The sequence below is a fragment of the Rattus norvegicus genome, chromosome 3, assembly GCF_021556685.1.
Source record: "Rattus norvegicus strain SHRSP/BbbUtx chromosome 3, alternate assembly SHRSP_T2T, whole genome shotgun sequence".
NCBI lineage: Eukaryota > Metazoa > Chordata > Mammalia > Rodentia > Muridae > Rattus > Rattus norvegicus.
The window spans coordinates 3,650,219-3,668,847 of record NC_141536.1 but is presented as its reverse complement, the minus strand read 5'-3'; the positions used below and the strand labels follow the sequence as shown (position 1 = coordinate 3,668,847).

Below are 18,629 nucleotides of genomic sequence, written 5' to 3'. Positions count from 1 at the left end.
ATTACAGGCAGCTACAGGACTGGTGGATGAACAATTAAGATTGGGACATTTGGAGCCCTCCACCTCTCCTTGGAACACCCCAATTTTTGTAATAAGGAAAAAAATCAGGAAAATGGTGACTACTCCATGACTTGAGGGCCATTAACGATCAGATGGAATCCCTTGGACCCATTCAGCGGGGCCTTCCTATACTCTCGGCCCTACAAAAAGATTGGAATTTGGTAATAATAGATATCAAGGATTGTTTTTTCTCTATTCTGTTTTACCCCACTGATAGGCCCAGGTTTGCTTTTACTGTCCCATCAATTAATCATACTGAACCTGATAAAAGATACCAGTGGAAGGTCCTACCTCAGGGCATGGCCAACAGCCCTACGATGTGTCAGTTATATGTTCAGGAAGCCCTCAAACCAGTCAGGGAGACCTATCCAAATTTACTGTTAATCCATTACATGGATGATATATTGAAGTGTCATAAAGACTTAGAATTACTCAAACAAGCCTATTCCTTATTACAAAAAACCCTTAAACAATGGGACTTACATATTGCTACAGAAAAGGTCCAAATTGCTGACACAGGTCATTTTCTAGGGTCCATTATTTTCCCTGATAAGATTATACCCCAGAAACTGGAAATCCGTAGAGACCACCTCCATACTCTTAATGACTTTCAGAAGCTCTTGGGAGATATCAACTGGTTGAGACCATTTTTGAAAATCCCTTCCGCGGAATTAAAACCTTTGTTCGAAATATTGGAAGGGGACGGCCACATCACCTCCCCTCGTGTGCTAACTCCCGCTGCAACCAAGGCCTTACTAAAAGTAGAAGATGCCATAAAACAGGCCCAATTGCAACGCATTGATTGGTTTCTGCCTTTTTCACTCTGTGTACTAGATATCAAGGATTTACCCACTGCAGTTTTATGGCAACAAGGTCCACTGTTATGGATCCATCCACATGCTTCCCCTGTGAAGATTATTGATTGGTATCCAGCCGCAGTAGGACATCTGGCTATTAAGGGCCTAAAAGCTGCCATCTGTCATTTTGGGACTCCACCCCAATCCTTGATTATCCCATATACACCCTACCAGGTCCAAACTCTAGCCGCTACCTCTGATGATTGGGCAGTGCTGCTCACATCCTTTACAGGGAAGATAGATAATCATTATCCTAAACACCCCCTATTGTGTTTTGCAAGATCACAACCTGTTGTTTTCCCTCGCGTCACATCCCACAGACCATTAAAGGAGGGGATAACAGTGTATACGGATGGGTCAAAAACAGGGGTGGGAGCATATGTGGTAAACTCCCAAGTATTCTCACGACAATATTTTGAAACCTCACCCCAAGTGGTAGAATGCCTAGTGGTCATGGAGGTCATTGAAAAATTCCAGGTTCCTCTAAATATTGTTTCAGATTCCTCCTATGTGGTTAATGCTGTTAGTATTCTTGAAACCGCCGGTATAATTAAAACCACTAGTAAGGTGGCAGATATTTTCCGAAAAATCCAAATTATCCTATTAAATAGAAGATTCCCTGTATACATTACTCATATACGGGCCCATTCTGGACTCCCTGGCCCAATGAGTTCAGAGAATGATTTGGCTGACAAAGCCACAAAAATGATAGCTGTGGCCCTGGCCTCTCCTTTAGAGGCCGCTAAAGCCTTTCATGGCAATTTCCATGTCACCTCAGAAACTTTACGCCGCCGCTTCTCTATAACTAGAAAAGAGGCACGTGATATAGTCACCCAGTGCCAACAGTGCTGCCAGTTCCTCCCAGTTCCTCACATCGGGGTCAACCCGAGAGGAATACAGCCATTGCAAATCTGGCAAATGGATGTTACTCATAATTCTACTTTTGGAAAATTACAGTATGTGCATGTATCTATAGACACATGTTCTGGCATTCTACATGCCATCCCACTTACAGGAGAAAAAACAACACATGTCATTCAGCACTGCCTTGAAGCATGGAGTGCTTGGGGAAAGCCAAAATGTATAAAAACTGACAATGGCCCCGCCTACACATCTCAAAAATTCCGTCAGTTTTGTGCTCAGATGCAGGTTACCCACCTGACGGGCCTGCCCTACAACCCTCAAGGACAGGGAATCATAGAGCTTGCTCATCGGACGCTCAAATCATATTTAATAAAACAAAGAGGGAGAATTATGATAGAACTCCCCCCAACACCCCGAGTGGCCACTGCTCTGGCCCTTTTTACCTTAAATTTTTTAAATCTTGATGAAGCTGGACAAACAGCGGCTGAGCGACATTGCTCAGAGCCCAAGAGGACAAAAGAATTAGTCAAATGGAAGGATGTATTGACAAATGAATGGAAAGGCCCGGATCCTGTTTTAATAAGATCCAGGGGAGCTGTCTGTGTTTTTCCACAGGACAATGAAAATCCCATATGGATCCCTGGACGACTTACTCGGAGCATCAAAGCAAGTGATCAAGAAGGGACTGGGACTCCTGCACCTCCTCACTCTTCTTCCATGGATGCCAGCAACGGTGCAGGGCGAGCTACGATGGGGAATAATGTCAACCTTTCCACTCCTGATGCCGGTGATGTACCACTAACAGGGATTTAGGACTGGCCTATTTACCTAAGGATCCACAGGTTGAACGACTAAAAGAAAATAGGACTATTCCCCTTAAGGGCAGCCTTTGTTTTGGCATATTCAACAAAACAGCTTTTGATCTCCCTTGCATTATGTTATGTAATCAATCTTCTGCTTGGTTAAGGGAGGCCACATGGGGAACTGGTGAGGAGGACATTGTGGCTAACGCCACAGTTCTCTATGGTGGTGGCCTTACATTGGGTTAATGGTAGCTGCACTGATCTTATGCCCATGGCGATGCTACTTGGAGGAAAGTGCGGAAAGGGACGGTTGTCATTTTCCTGGACGGGGAACATCAAACCTGCTGCCTCTGTCTGGACAGCTACTCATATAAAATATCGCAGTAGTTACCCACATGCCTCGCTTTATCCCGATCCCTGTTGATACCCCGGGGATCATGACCTCATTTAGAGGAAAAAGAGATTTTGGTATTTCTGCAATTATTGCTGGCATTATTGCTACGACAGCAGTCGCTGCCTTGGTTACTGCCTCGGCATTGGCCTTGTCAAATTCAGTACAGACAACCCAAACTATCAATGATTTATCGGTCACCGTCTCTGTGGCTCGGGACAGACAGGCCTCGGCCAATACTCAGAGACAGGGAGGCCTTATGCTTGTCAACCAAAGTATAGATCTGGTCCGAGAGCAATTAGACATTCTATGGCAACTGGCCCAGCTTGGCTGTGAGCAAAAACTCCCAGGCTTTGTGTCACCTCCATATAATATGACAAATTTACCCGAGCTGCTAATCTGTCTAAGAGTCTTTCACAGCATCTGTTACAGAATTGGATCTCGGAGTTTGAACAGACACTTCGGGAGCTGAGAGCGACCATCATTCAAGTAAATTCTACCCGACTTTGACGGAGCGATTGTCGTCCTGGATCACCTCAGCAGTCTCTTATTTCAAGGAATGGGTGGGAGTGGGATTTTTGGAGTGATCCTCTGCTGTGGATTAGTGTTACTCCTCTGGTTGCTTTGCAAATTGAGATGTCAAACAAGAAATGACAAAGTAGTGATCGCCCAGGCGCTTGTAGCCCTTGAACAAGGAGCGTCAGCCGATATCTGGTTGACCATGCTCAAGCAACAGGTCGCCGGCTGGACAGCTCTTGCACTCCTAGAACCTCGGTTCATTGCACAGGATTAGAGTGTCCGGCTTGAGCAGCCCATGAGGGGTGACAAGCTTAGCATCGCACAGGGAAGTTCTACAAAATACGCTCTCTGGAAGGCATGTCATATTACATGAGGGTTTCTGCCCCAGTTTTCCCTCCCTCGAAAAATGGCAGTGCGACGGGTCGGGAGTGCCCTGGGTCCCAACAGCAGCCTAAGGGTATCTCTCTTGTACAGGTTCGCCAACTTTGTACGAGGATATGACCTCTGTCTTCGCCCTCCTATATCTGGGTGTCCTGTTTGCTTAAAAAACAGAAAAGGGGGAGATGTGAGGAGTTGTCCTCACATACTCCATTACAAGATGGCACCGGCATCCGGCAGAACGCATCTAGTAAAAAGGGCAATATGCAGGCGCCTGGTAACTTCCCTACTCAAAGGGACACGTACGCTTTGGTACGTCATCTGGCATAATTGGCAGCGACCAGTCAGAGAGTGACACGTCCTAGGCGAGGATAGTTTCCTATATAAGGGACGGTTATTCCTCACTCGGCGTCTCTGCATTGTAAGCTTATGCTCTCCCTCTCAAGACGCATTAAAGCTTTTCTGCAGAAGGATCCTGTGTGTGCCGCGTCGTTCCTGCTGGCGAGATGTAGCGTGGGACACATGTCCCTGAAGGACTGTCCGGGAAATACTGCTGCTGCCCTAGCACACTTTGCTTCAGCACTGAGCCAGGCGGTGCCTCTTTAGGGGGGGCAAGTTTTCTGCCTGAAATCAGTGAGTGACGATTTCAGTGTGAATGTCTGATCCCTTGCTGTCCTTTCAGTGCTCTGGCTCATGGCAAATGACTGAAGAAAACCTTAGTTAGACTCACACCCAGCTGTTTGGAAATGGTCATGGAATTGATAGCACACCCTCAGGGAAAGAGGAAGACTCCCTTTGCTCACTCCCAGCCTCGCCCTGCCAGCTCTGGATTTCTAAGTAAGGCTGAATCTGGACCATATTTACAGGATTTGGCGTTTCTGATTCATGTTTAATATTTAGTTAAATAAAGCTTGTGAAGGGCTGGAGAGATGGCTCCGAGGTTCATAGCACTCACCGCTCTGCTCTTCCAGAGGTCCTGAGTTCCATGCCACAGAAACCATATAGTGGCTCACGACCCTCTGCAAAGGGATATCCCATGTACTCTACTGCCGTGTGTATATGAAAAGGGCTTTAGTGTACTCATATAAATGAAAATCAATAAATAAACCTTTAAAAGAATGAAACAAAATGAAGCTGGCAAAGAAATTGAGCATCTTAAAATGCCAGGCACGTCTATCCACTCCTTTTATTTTATTTCGTGTGTGTATCACATAACCACAGAGGTGGTTCCCCTTTTCTTAACCTCGATAGCCCAACTGGGGCAGAAGTGCAAACTATCATCTCCCTATCTGGGAGTGGAGTGGTTGGATACAGGGAGATGGAACATTTGCAGTTAGTAAAGTTCTGCTGTCGGTTTTTTTTTTTTCCTTTCCTTTTTGGATAGATATCGGGAGCTTTTTGTTTTGTTTTGTTTTGTTTTTTGTTTTTTAAAGTACACATTTTGTTTTCTGTGCAACATTCTGATCATAGTTTCCCATTGCAAAGCTCTTTCCAGATCCTTCCTCCCCATCCACCACCCCATTGTACCCCAGGCCTGTCCTTATATGTGGTTGATGCATACCCAGGTGAATCTCCATTGGAGAAAGCACGATATTCCCATCTCCTATGACTGTCAATGGCAGATGACTTAAATGCCGGTGACTTCGGACTTGACTCCATTTTCCCCTCGGAGAACTGGGTTTGGATCTGTTGAACGAAGGCAGGCCCTGGGTTTTGAAACAAACAAACAAACAAACAAACAAACACACCAAAAATTATTTAAAGCAGGCAACAACTGCCTGCACGCCAAGAGACTGTTGACTCCTCTTTGGAGCTAGTATGATGTGATGCTAAATAAAGTAGAATCCACACAGCACAAAGGGAACACTTTACCAAATTATGAGGAAGAGGGAGAGAGAGAGAGAGAGAGAGAGAGAGAGAGAGAGAGAGAGAGAGAGAGAGAGAGAGATCTGTTTATCTCCCTCCTCTAGTTTTTCATACTAGAGATTTCATCTTCCTCTGTCTCTAGTCCTGGTGGCTTTACTGCTGGTTTGGGGGGATTGGGATAGGGATAGGAAGAAAAAAGTCTTGAGTGCTGATTTTAAAGCTCTCTCTCTAAAGCGCTCTCTCTCTCTCTCTCTCTCTCTCTCTCTCTCTCTCTCTCACACACACACACACACACACAAACACAAACACACACACACTTCCTAGGATGGAAGAAAAAAATGAAAAGGAAGGCACCCATGGTGATGCATGACTTTGATCTCACTTTGGTCTCAGCACTGGAGAGGAAGATAGGAAGGCCTATCTAGATGCAATGTGAAGAAGGCCTATGTCAGATTAGTTAATGGCTAGGGAACTGTTACCTGGCTAGTCTGCCATTTTGTTGCAGTTACTAATATTATAAGGACACTTTCTCATTGGTTGTTTCTGCTGTTACTGCTGGAATTCATTACATATTCTGTGTGATAACACACTCAGAAACCAAACACTGTGGAAGTCAGTCTAACTGCTTTCTTTGTTGTCTAGTTACCCGCAATAATTTGGACCTGAACCGAACACCCAGCAGCATTTCCCGCACCCACTCATGTATAAGCTTTTATAAGCTGGACCATCAACACTAGAGCGACAGTGCAGACAGATTTGGAACCGGATTTCCATTTTGAGTTTTTGTTTGTGTTCTTGTTTTTTTCTCCTGTCCTGTCCTGTTCTGTCCTGTCCATCCTGTCTCTCTGTCTGTCCATCCTGTCTCTCTGTCTCTCTGTCTTTCTGTCTGTAAATCCACACATGTAGTTCTTTCCACGTCTTATGTTTCAAAACAAATAACGCTTGTTGTGCTCTTCATTCCATTCAAGGGTACTATTCTATAGATCAGAGGAGCCCCCTTTCAATTCTCCACAGGTAGTGATAACTGGAGTGTTCAGTGCGACTAAGCAGGAATTATATGGTTGCCGCCATTATGCTTGATCTTACCCAAGGAAGGGTTGCGGGGCATGGTTGCCAAGATGGCGAACAACAGACAGTGATTGAAGAGATGGAACAATAACCTACAATTCTCCCTCTCTGTCACTGTTTCTCTGTTCCTCTCTGTCTCTCTTCCCTCCTTCCCTCTCTCCTCTCTCAGACCTGAATGAACATTGGAACTAAAGTAAATGTACAGTGAAAAGAAACCAGGTGTGGTGCTGCATGTCTTTTATTGCATCACTCAAGAGGTGGAGGTGGGTAGAACCCTGTGAGCAGACTGCAGACCTGTTCCAGGTACTGATTTTCAGGGCTTATGTGCAAAGACCCCTGACTCAACTAAAGAAATGGAGAGGAAATTAAAGAAACAGATACAATTAACTTGGAATAAACCAAACAAACTAAGGAAAAGGAAAAGCAGTATTGGGGAGGACTGGCTTACAGAGGAGGGGCAAACATTTATTTGCCAGTGCCTCCTCAGTTGAACACACACACACACACACACACACACACACACACACACACACACACATTGAGAGAGAGAGAGAGAGAGAGAGAGAGAGAGAGAGAGAGAGATCAATCTGTTAATCTGTTTGTCTCCCTCCCCTAGTTTTTCAGACAGGGTTTCTCTATGAATTCCTCTGTAGACTGGTTGCTTAGAGGGCAAAGCTGCTGGCTGTTAAAGGTCTAGGTAAAACATGAAGGCCTGAGGGAACTGTTAAGGCCTAAATGCCCTGTGAAGGAGGCCTACATCATGTATACATATATACACACATATTCATATATATGAATATGTATATGAATGTGTATACACTCAGGTATCCTTTATTTAATTAGCTTATTTTGAATATAATTTCCATGCTAATCAAAAAGAGGAAATTTTCTTTGGCATCGGATTCTTCTTGGACAAAAAATGGATATAAATAATCACATATTCAGATGTTATGTCTAATATTGAGAAGATATTCCCAGACATGGTGTTAATCCATCATAGTCCATGTGTGAAAACAAAACAGACTTAGTAAGAATTTTGACAAATGGATTTTAAAAGCATACAGGGTTATTAAGAGCAGTAGTAACATTTTAACTTGATATTTTATATATTTACATTGCAAATGTTATTCCCTTGCCTAGTTACCCACTCTCCCACACCCCACCCCCTGCTTCCATGAGGATGTTTCCCCTCCCATTCACCCATTTGCACCTCAATAGCATGCCATTCCCCTACACTGGAGAAAGGGGCATTCACAGGACCAAGGGCTTCTCCTCCTATTGATGCCAGACAATGCTATCCTCTGCTCCATATGCAACTGAAGCATTAGGCTTTTACATGAGTACTATTTGGTTAGTAGTTTAATCCCTAGGAGCAGTGATTAGTCTAGCTAGTTGATATTGTTGTTCTTCCTATGGGTTTGCAAACCCTTTCAGCTCTTCCTTCACTCCTTCATTGGAGTCCCATGGAGTCCGATGGTTAGCTTCAAGCGTGCTTGTCTATATCAGTGAGGTTCTGGCAGAGTCTCTCAGGAGACATCCACATCAAGCTCCCATCAGTAAGGACTTCTTGGCATCAGCAATAGTAACTAGGTTTGCTGGCTGCATATGTGATAGATCCCCAGATGGGGCACCATCTAGATGGCCTTTCCTTAAGTCTCTGCTCCACTGTGTTTTTGTTCCCCCTTCTAGGAAGGACTGAAGTGTCCACATTTTGTTCTTCATCCTTCTTGAGCATCATATGGTCTATGAATTTTATCTTGGGTATTCCAAGCTTTGGACTAGTATCTACGAACTGGGTTAATTCACTCAGGATGATATTTCCTAGTTCCATCCATTTGCCTAGGAATTTCATGAAGTTATTGTTTTTAAAAGCTGAGTAGTACTTCATTGTGCAAATATGCCATATTTTCTGTATCCATTCCTCTGTTGAAGGGCATCTCGGTTCCAGCTTCTGGCTGGAGGGCCTTTGCACTAGAACTCTTCCAGTCTGATGTCTCTCTCTCTCTCTCAGACATGCTCAAAAGTTTTTGTCCTGGGTGATTCTAGAATTCCATAAATCTGGATATAGTATTTTGTGTAAAATTACGAAAGCATTTTAATTAAATTAAAATAAAGGAAAAATAAAGTTAAAACTATGGAAAAACTCTCTTCCAGCTTAATCTTTTCTTGGTTATTATCAGTATCTAAGATACATGCTGGGTGACAACAGCAAATTAAGAATTACCCTGCAGTCCCTTAACCATTTTCTATGTATCTGTGGTGTTGTGTGTTGTAAGAATGTTGGTGGATGTGAGTGTGTGGTGCATGCCTGTAACTGTGGCTTTACCCATCTGTGCATGTGTTTTTGGAGTTCTGAGAGGGATTTCAAGCATCTTCCTTAGTGCTGTTCACTGTTCTTGACATAGTTCTCTTGTTGAACTAGAAATTTAGTGTGGGATTGGAGAACTGGTCAGTGAGCCCTCAGGATTCAGAGGTAATAGTTATGTGTAGCTATCCCCTATGCCTGGCATTATGTATACATGCTGAATATTCACACCCAGGTCCATACGTTTCTACCCACTGAGCAATTTCCCAGTCCTAGAGTGGTGAATGTTTGCTTAAGATTTGATAACAGATCTTAATTGTTTTCTGTTTTTGCTTTTGTTTGTAATTTTCCATAGATAACTCTGCAGGTGGATATTATAAAACACACCTGAATAGACCAGAAAATAAAAACAGGAGGAGATGCATTACAAGCATTTCTATAAAACCGTATTTTGCATACTTACCTTGTGAAGCACAGTTGATATTTCTGGGTTTGCCTCTTATATAAACAGCATAGTTTGATATAAGGACAGTTTAGACTCTTTAAATGGAAAAGGAATAAGAGAGATACATCTCTTGAAATAGTATAGAGAATTTGATACTTTATCACATGAGAATTAAAACTGAGCCACACAGCCTTCAGCAGAGGAAATGAGGGAGAAGTGTGTATATACCTTTTGCAGCACAGTCTCTGGAATAAAACAAACAGGGACATTTAAATAAATATATAGCAGTGTTTAAGACTTCATTTCTCTTCCAATATTTGCAATTACATAGTCAAAAATTATATCTTGTAGTCATAGATCACTGTGTTATCTAGGATTGCACGATGAGGATGGCATAGTGGCAGTATAGCAAAATAACTGATAGGAAAAGCAGAGCAGTCACCCCATTAGGATTCATATGAATTGCATTTCCTCCCTGCTGGGAACTAAGCAACAATGGGTGAAACTGTACAAGTACCTCTGTAGTAATTTGGTGTCTTGGAGTTATGTCCCGAGGATATACAGCTGGAGCACATGGTGTTCAATTTATTTTTAGTTTGTCTGATTTAAAATGTGATTGCTGTTAGTAAACATTTTTGTGAAGATTGCTTGAAATTTATTTGCACTTTATTAGAAATTGTAGAATCATATTTATAATTTGCAGTCCTGGGGGTATTGGTGGTTGTACATGGGGAACAACTAAGTCAGCAAATGATTAAGTCAGACAATGCTGACGAAAAGAACATGGGATACCACAGTTACAGCTGCCTAAGAACTGATATCCACAACCTAAGGCAAGAGTCTCTTCCCTCAACCTTGACTCCTTTAAGACATTGGCTTCAGCATCAGACAGGCCTTGACAAGTTTGATCCTGGGTAAGGGCATAGAACTAGTGTTCCAGTTATTCTTTTGTCCAGGTCTTTCAGACAGCCTTGGGCAGTCCTGGCTCCCCACATTAATAGGTACTTCATAGTATTCATAAGACTTTTCAGCTGGATGTGACTTTTGAATTTTCTTTCATAAGCAGGGAAGTGTTAGATCACAGTCCTGTCTAACTGGCTGCTTTCCTCAAACCTGCCATCCCCTTTGTAACCTCAATATAATTGATAAGCAACATGTTCTGTGGCCTTGTAGTCTCTCTGTCCCTTGCATCTGATTCCCAGGCCCCAAAAACCTTTAATGGTAACTCTGCCTCCACCTTTTTTCTTTCTGTGATTCATCTATTAGTCTAGATCACAAGGTATATATCCTACCCCCAAAAAATCGTAGGATTGAGGGACACCAAAATCCTATAATTTCTTGGAAATTAAAAATCTTCACTCTCCTATCTTTGTCTTTAGTATCCCATCATGGTTATATGTGGCCATGATGCAATAAATCACTTCATACTCAAGGACTTAAGCATGTTTTCCCTTCAGGACACTCGACACACAATATATGTGCTGCAGTAAAAATAAAAACAAAAAAACAAAACAAAACAGAACTGGTTCCCAGGTATACCCTGGCTGTCTCACTCCCTTAATATTTCTGGTGCCATTGGAAATAGCAATAATTTATCTCAGTGGCTCCATGCTGTCCCATCTACTTTCTGACACACTATTCTTCCCAACACGGCACCCTGTCGGGCTGCTCCTCCCTCATCCACAGCCCTCTTGGTTGGGTTTCCATCACGCCAGGCATACACATCCCAATTCTTTGGTAGGCCCATGCATCTGGCCACCATACACTCTCTTAAACTCAATTAAGTTGCCTTATGAAAGAACACATCAAACAATATTTTCTGATCCAATTGATAAGATATAATTTGCCAATCTAGACAGCACAAAATCCTGTACACACCCATCCCTTGAGAATAGTCATAACAACCTGTAATATGTACAGAGAGGCATCTAAACATCTACTGCCATGTTCTCTGTGCTCTCACATTCTCACTCTGGCTTCCTCTGCCTCTCTAAAACTTTTCTCCCACCCATCCTTCCTTCTTATCCAATGACAGGCCTGGTTCTATCCTGTACCTCCCTTCCCTTAATAATGACATCAATCTACTCTTTTACCCTTTTAATTAAAAAAAAACAGAAACTTTTTTCTCAAATATAAGTTGAGCACAACTATTATCATTCTGTAATTTAAAAGTATCAGATGTACCTAACACCCAGCCCAACTTTTATCAGTTAAACAGAACATTTAGTTATATATTTTAGCTTTTAAAAGGCTTAAAATCTGTTATATCCTGGCTAGCTCATGTATTATCTGATAACTAACTAATTAAATATGTATTCTCAAAGTTAAATAGTCTGAGTGGGTTGTAAGATTATACTAAGTTTTCAACCCTGCCAGTAATCTGAGAATGAGCCATATATCTGTAAATATAGGAAGCCTAGCATGGCTTCTAGAACTGAGACAGGTTATAGAGACAATTTTCTATTTGCACAATCCCCTGTGAGCAACACGTGAGAGCAAGTCCTCAGGCTTCTGGCTTAGGATCATCAGACAGACTTTTGAAACACTGAATTTTGAAGGGCTAATCATTCTGGCTTGGCAGAAATTTTCAGCCAACTTATTCTGCAATGTTTCCTTTTCTGGCCAGTAATTAGTCTGTAGAAGAATTGGAGCAATTTTTGCATAGTGCCTATCTGCCACGATAAATCACCTCACGTGGAGGTGGAGATTTTCAATTTCTTCTTTGAATATACCAAGGGGGAGCTGGTGGGAGCGGGCATGTCTCAATGAAAGTTAACATTAAATGTCATATTTTGTGGACTTCTGGTGTTTTTTAGAAACCATCTAACTATATAAGCAATCTGGACTGTTGTCCATTAATTATCTTAATAAATTATCTTGAAAGCATTCTAACAATAAACTTAGAGACATGAATTTGCTATTTGGCCTTAAACTCACGTGCTTAATCATCTCAGCTTTATTTTTTAATAGCAGAAAAGGACTGGGTATAAGCCATCTATGCTGAAATGTGTTGTATGGGCACAATACGTGTACATCAGAGTAACAATATTAATTTTAAATCAATGAGAAATTTATATTAAAGAAAATCTTAAAAATCTAAATTTGTATCAAATACATTCTGTGCCAATGTAAAAGATCATAATTTTAGTTTAGTAATAAATATAAAAATAATTATGTACAGCTTGAAGAAACCATTGAAGAGTTTTTGCCCCAATTCCCTGGACTTTGGGGGACTAAAAGTAGTTATTCTAAGGTTGTTTTTCTGAGGAATTTAGAAATGCGTATAATTTAACTGGGAGGAATTAGCTCAAACTGATTATACATAATCTCAGTCGGTGAAAAACCTTGTATTTATTACTAACCTAAAGTTTTAATCTTTTACATTTGAAAGTATATTATAATACATTACATTCTCTCCCATGATCTCTTACGATGATCTCTTAAACAGTGAAGAAAATTTGTACATCTTTTAAACTCATCTATTATTTCTAGCTTTATGTTTATAAGCTATTTAGAATTTGTCTATAGAGATATTCTATCTTCTGTTAATTAAGTAAACATTTGTCCTTTCATATTTTTCTTTATTTTTTATATAAAGAAATATACTTGTATGCACTCTACATTCTCTTTACCAAATCTCACCACATTTCCTATGATACATCTCCTGACACCATGTCTTCATCTGTTTAGTTTTTAGATCTCATCAAAGAATCAGAATCTAGTGTCACTCGTGAAGGGAATCTATTGAAGCATAAGCAAATTACCAAGGCAATACCCCCCCCCCACAAAATGAATGATTCTTCATTCACCAGTAGCCATCAAATGCCAAAAGCCCCTCAATATGGCATTGGCAAGGGTTGGTCACCCCATCTAAGCCCTGACTCTAGCTGGCTTGATCATGTGAAAGTATTGTGTTAACACAGGTGCTGTGGGTTCATGAGTGTGATAACCATGAGCTGTCCAGAGGACAGCTTTTCATTCTCTGTACCTAACAGCTATCACAATTTTCTTGATACAATAGAGATCAATTCAATGTTCATTGCAAGAAGGCAGGAACATACTCATCTAATTATGATGGAGATGTTATTAAAAATTTTTTATTTATGTAAATGCCTTTTATTTATGTAAAATTCCAGAAAATTTTATTTCTGTTTATGGTCTGAAACATCTTCCTTTCATTCATAACAAACACAATGATAGTTCTAACTTTTGAAGTGACATTATAATATAATGTATATGTATCAAACTTTTCTAAATTTGTGTGCATGTGTATCCCATTTTTAAGAGTATTAAGTTTTTCTTAATGTTTTCTAGCTGTATTAATATGATCATAAGATTTTCTTTTTAAGTAAAATAACTTATGCATTATTTTACTAACATAAGTCTTAATTTTATATCTCAAATATTATTTTCTATTGCATACATAGGTGAATTTTAGTTGTTAACATTTGGTTGATCAATTAGTTCCTTGTTTATTAAATTGTAAATTTATACTTTTGTGTTGAAACTAACTTTTGTAAAGTTTGCATACGTAATTTTCATATTTATTCAGTTGATATCACGTGATTCATAAAATTCTTTCTCTTCAAATAACTACAACATAGATTTTGATTAGTTTAACGAACAAAGACTATTAAATGCACCTGTAGAAATTATTGATTTGAATATTGATTTGAATAACTATAGAGAATAATTTGATATTAACTACTGGGTAGGAGTGTGGGACTGCATTTTAACTATCTGAATTATGCTGTTTCAAGGTTATGTTAAATGACTTTTTTTATAGATATGTACAGTATTAACATGACTTACATTCAAATCATTGTTCTTTGTCCTTCATTTTCTTTTTGACTTTTTTTAGTTTTTCATATTTAAAAGCGGTTTTAAATATATGCTTCATGCATCTGTACATGTGTGCACAAATGAGTACAGGTACTTGCAAAATGTAGGAGAGGGTACCCAATTTCCAGAGCTCGATTGACAAGTAGTAATGACCCACCAAGTATAGATACTGGACACTGAACTTAGGTTCTCTACTAGAGACCAAGGAAAACCCATGAGCCTTTTCTATAGGTCCTGATTTTAATTTTTGTTAAGGGTTTAGTTCTGTGTGCCTTTCTTATTCATGAAAACAACTTCGTCGAATTTGATACAAACAATTTTGTATAAATATACATCTTTAATTAATTGGGATTCAAAAATTTGGACTGTATTTCCTATTGATTTTAGTAAGATGATATCATGCTGATATATACTATCAGAAAATCCGGCATGAAGTCACCATGACTGAAAATAGGAATAGAGAAGGCTTAAAAAATTGTACTTCATTAAAGGTTGACATGTCCACAATTCCTCTCATTAAAGTAAGCTCATATGTGGGAAAAGATACTTCAAATCAATCAGTTGAGGATTTGTCTTATTCTTATACTATCAACTCGGCTCATTTACATTCTACCACTGTGAGCAAATTCCCTCCCCAAGTGACTGCCATGTGGTTATTATCATTGTCTTTTTGAATTTTGCTGTAAATATGGCTAGTTTGAAAAATTTGAAACTTAATGAGGCTTGAATGGACTAAGAAAGAATCACCAGCGTGTCATCTGCTCAGTCCTTTTCTTTTTCCTCTTTGCAACACCTCGAATTGCCTTCATTTCAGTATGCATCCACATTTCAACATTTAGTGGTCCTGAACAGAGTGGGGAGCTTGTCAATGAGCCAGGAGCCAGGCCCACCTATCTGCAAACGATCTGTGAACATGGTGACACAGAGCTCCTCTGGGTCCCTGCCAGGGTCTGAGGAGCAACACTGAGGAGCAGAGTCAGGGCCTCCTGCTCCAGCTGTCAGACTCCACTCCAGACCCGATGGGTGGTCAGGGTGACTGAGAGCCCTGTTCAAACCTCTTCAACGTGTAAAAACAAAGCAATTATGGGAAAAGGAACCAACTCAGAACCATGCGCACTGAGGACTCTCCACATGGCCTTTCTCTAGGCATATATCCTAGGACCCTGAGCGGTGGCCCGTCTGAGTCGCCCTGTGACTGCTCTGTTCACCTCTAGACCTGAGCTCAAAGCTCAGGAGCTGATGGTGGTGGCAGGGCCGCAGACCCAGCGCTCCCTTCCCAGGCTGGTGGCAGGTGAACAAGTGTGGTCCAGAGCTAAGGGAGGGAGGCCAGGCGTTTTCAACCTCATCTGATGGCTTCTGGCTACAGCAAGTGTTGGGTGGTGATGGGCAACAAGGGACTTGAGGAGGGGAAAGCAGCACCCCTTGATAAAGGTGGGGAGACTGGAAGCTCTGAATTCCTCAACCGCGGCCAATTTCAGGGGAGGGGAGGTTACAATCTAAGCTTTGACCAAGGGTGGGAGTGGAGGAGTGGGGACCATGGCTTGGATGGGGCAATCACTTAAGACTTAAGAAAGCATGGGTACAGCCAGAGCACCCCGAGCCTAGTGATGGTCAGTCGCACAGCTGCTACCTGAAACCTCCCCATCTATTCTATGGGCCACCACACAGCTGTGGCAGAGGGCAGGGCGGGCAAAGGCATATCCAGGCCAAGTGCCAGCAGCAGGTGATTGTGTGAGACGTGTCTGTCCACAGTTGCGTTAGCTATGCCCACCGCTCCCAAAGGAAACTGATTTCAACACACCTTATTGATCCCAGAAGTTCAACCAGGCAGACAGCGGTTATACTCGACAGATGATGTTACACAGCACAACTTAGGTATTTCAAATGGACAAGAAGTTAGTATGAGAGCAGTGTCTCAGGATGAAGTCTGAGTGGAGCTTCCTCTCCAGTACTTTGAGGTCTACAGATGGATCTAGAAAATTCACTACTGTGGAAAATGAAGACTTGGGTTGGATGGGGAAGGGAGGCCGGGGCCTTGGTGACTAATGGCTGTAACACTGTCCTTCTGGTGGCTGTGGCAGCTTCATGTTCTCTTTTGACATCATCAAGTGCCTCAGTTCCTGCAGGATAACTTTGATGCTGTGGGAATTCTGACACTTTGCCAACACTGCCATGGCTCGTGGATCCACCACTCCATTGGAACTGCTCACGCCGTTCATATTGACTCTTGTTACAAATCTCACAGACTGGGATGCTTCTGGATACTAGAGTGGCCCACACTCTATCTTAAGGCTGCATATTCGGTTTTCATAAATTGTTCATGGAGGCCCAATTATCATGCCTGTCCATCTTGTGAGTGTCATGTCCTCATAGTCCTCCAGACCCTAGCTAACTGTGCTGTCGCCTACTCCTTTCTGGCCTTCTTCCAGCTCTTCCAACAGTCGGATTCAAAGGACTTTTACTCCAGAGCCTGTGGTGGCTGCCATCTTGCATCGCTATCGCTCGAAGTCAGTCCTTCCTTTCTTCCTCTACCCCTTGGTCACTAGCTCCTTCCCTCTCTCTCTCTTTCTCTCTTTTTTCCACAGGGTCTCATAAACCCCAGACTTGCCTGAAGCTCACTATATATCCAGTGATGACTTTGAATGTCTGATATTCACCAATAAATTATAGATACGAACAACCATACCTGATCTTGTACAGTTTTGGAACTCATCCAAGGGTGTCTTCCATACTGGCATGTAGCCTGTCAAATGAGCGACTTACCAAATCTCTTCCTGTTTCTTCCTTGTTCCCTCCCTCCCTTCCTTCCTTCCTTCCTTCCTTCCTTCCTTCCTTCCTTCCTTCCTTCCTTCCTTTCATGCTTTCTTCCTTCCCTTCTTTTATTTTCCTTCTGTTCTTTCTGTTCATGCATTTTGTTTTCATTTTGATTTTGAAGTTAAAAGCTATTACTGAAGTTTTCACTTCTTGAAACCAGAAAGCATGAGCTGTAGAGCATTTAGACTTTCATATGTAGAAATCATTGTGTACCTATAGCAAAAACTATATACATTAAAGGTGACAGAAGCATTATTGTCTCAAAGTACTGGCTCTCTTCTTCAATTATTGTTAGAAACTTTTATTATTATTAATAGTCCACATAATCTAATATGTATACTATGAACATCTGCATTTTGAAAATGACAAAGGGGTATAAATTATATTTTCAATGCAGTAACACAGAAACAAGCATTTTTCTAATATTCCCATTCTAGAGTTAATATTTTATCTATCATGCAAATGTATTTTAGAGAAATTCATTAAGGATTCTCCTCTTGCTTAATTGTAGGTGACATTATCAAAACTTCTGAGAAAACAGGAATTCCAATGTGATTGTACTTAATATCTTAAAGTTGAAATTGGTACAAAAAACAACACTAGGATGAATTTTTTTATAACTTCTGATTTCATTGAATAGGCATTAGATTAGACATGGCTTGTGTCATTCTTAGAAGTTCTTACAAGAAAGTAACAGGAGAATTCTTTTAGAGCTTCCATAATTCGTGTCATTATTTGAAGAAGATGCTTATCAGTTTTATCTGAGGTTACTGTCTAGGTGAGGTGTTTCCAGGATGTTTTCATCTTATTACAAGAAGTCACAGAGAGCAAGGTGACAAAGAAACTTTATTCAAAAGCAAAGTGAGAAACACTGGTATTCAGTGTAGCTTTAATTTGTGGACCTCTCGAGAAGGAGGAATTGTTTACTCAGAGTTCAGTGTGGATATTTCTGTTTTGATTGACTTTTTTTTTGATTAGGCAAGCCTTAATTTACTGTGAACATCAGTTTCCATGATGCATTTGATTTAATCAAATGCATATTCAATTATCATTAGGTATATGACATTAAGGATCTTTCCCTTGAAAGTTTTTCCAGAGGATTCAATACGACTTACTGAGTATATACTCTAAACTGTCTCAGGCCAGTTGAAACAGATTTCTCCCTCCAGTATGTGGATATGCTCTTGAATACTTTTGAATGGAAGTTGATCATGAAAGAAAAGTTTATAAACAATGTTATGTGCAGGGAGTCTTAGTCCATTGTTTGGTATGTATACAGCTTCATGCAGGTGAGATGAGGTGAGCAACTTCATTGTTAGGTATATTTCTGGAAGGTAGATGTTTATGCAGCCTAAGTCAAGTGAAGTCCCAGGTTGAAGAGCTTTTCCCATACCTATATGCCTCATTCAAGGAATTT

At 41.0% G+C, this 18,629-nt stretch overlaps 2 pseudogenes across 1 annotated transcript in view; both read right to left on the bottom strand.

The window, feature by feature from the left end:
• Nid2-ps16 (nidogen 2, pseudogene 15) overlaps positions 1 to 18,629 on the bottom strand; it is a 1,080,338-nt pseudogene that overhangs the window by 77,471 nt on the left and 984,238 nt on the right.
• On the bottom strand, positions 16,319 to 16,884 carry LOC134486053 (ubiquitin-conjugating enzyme E2 variant 1-like; annotated as a pseudogene).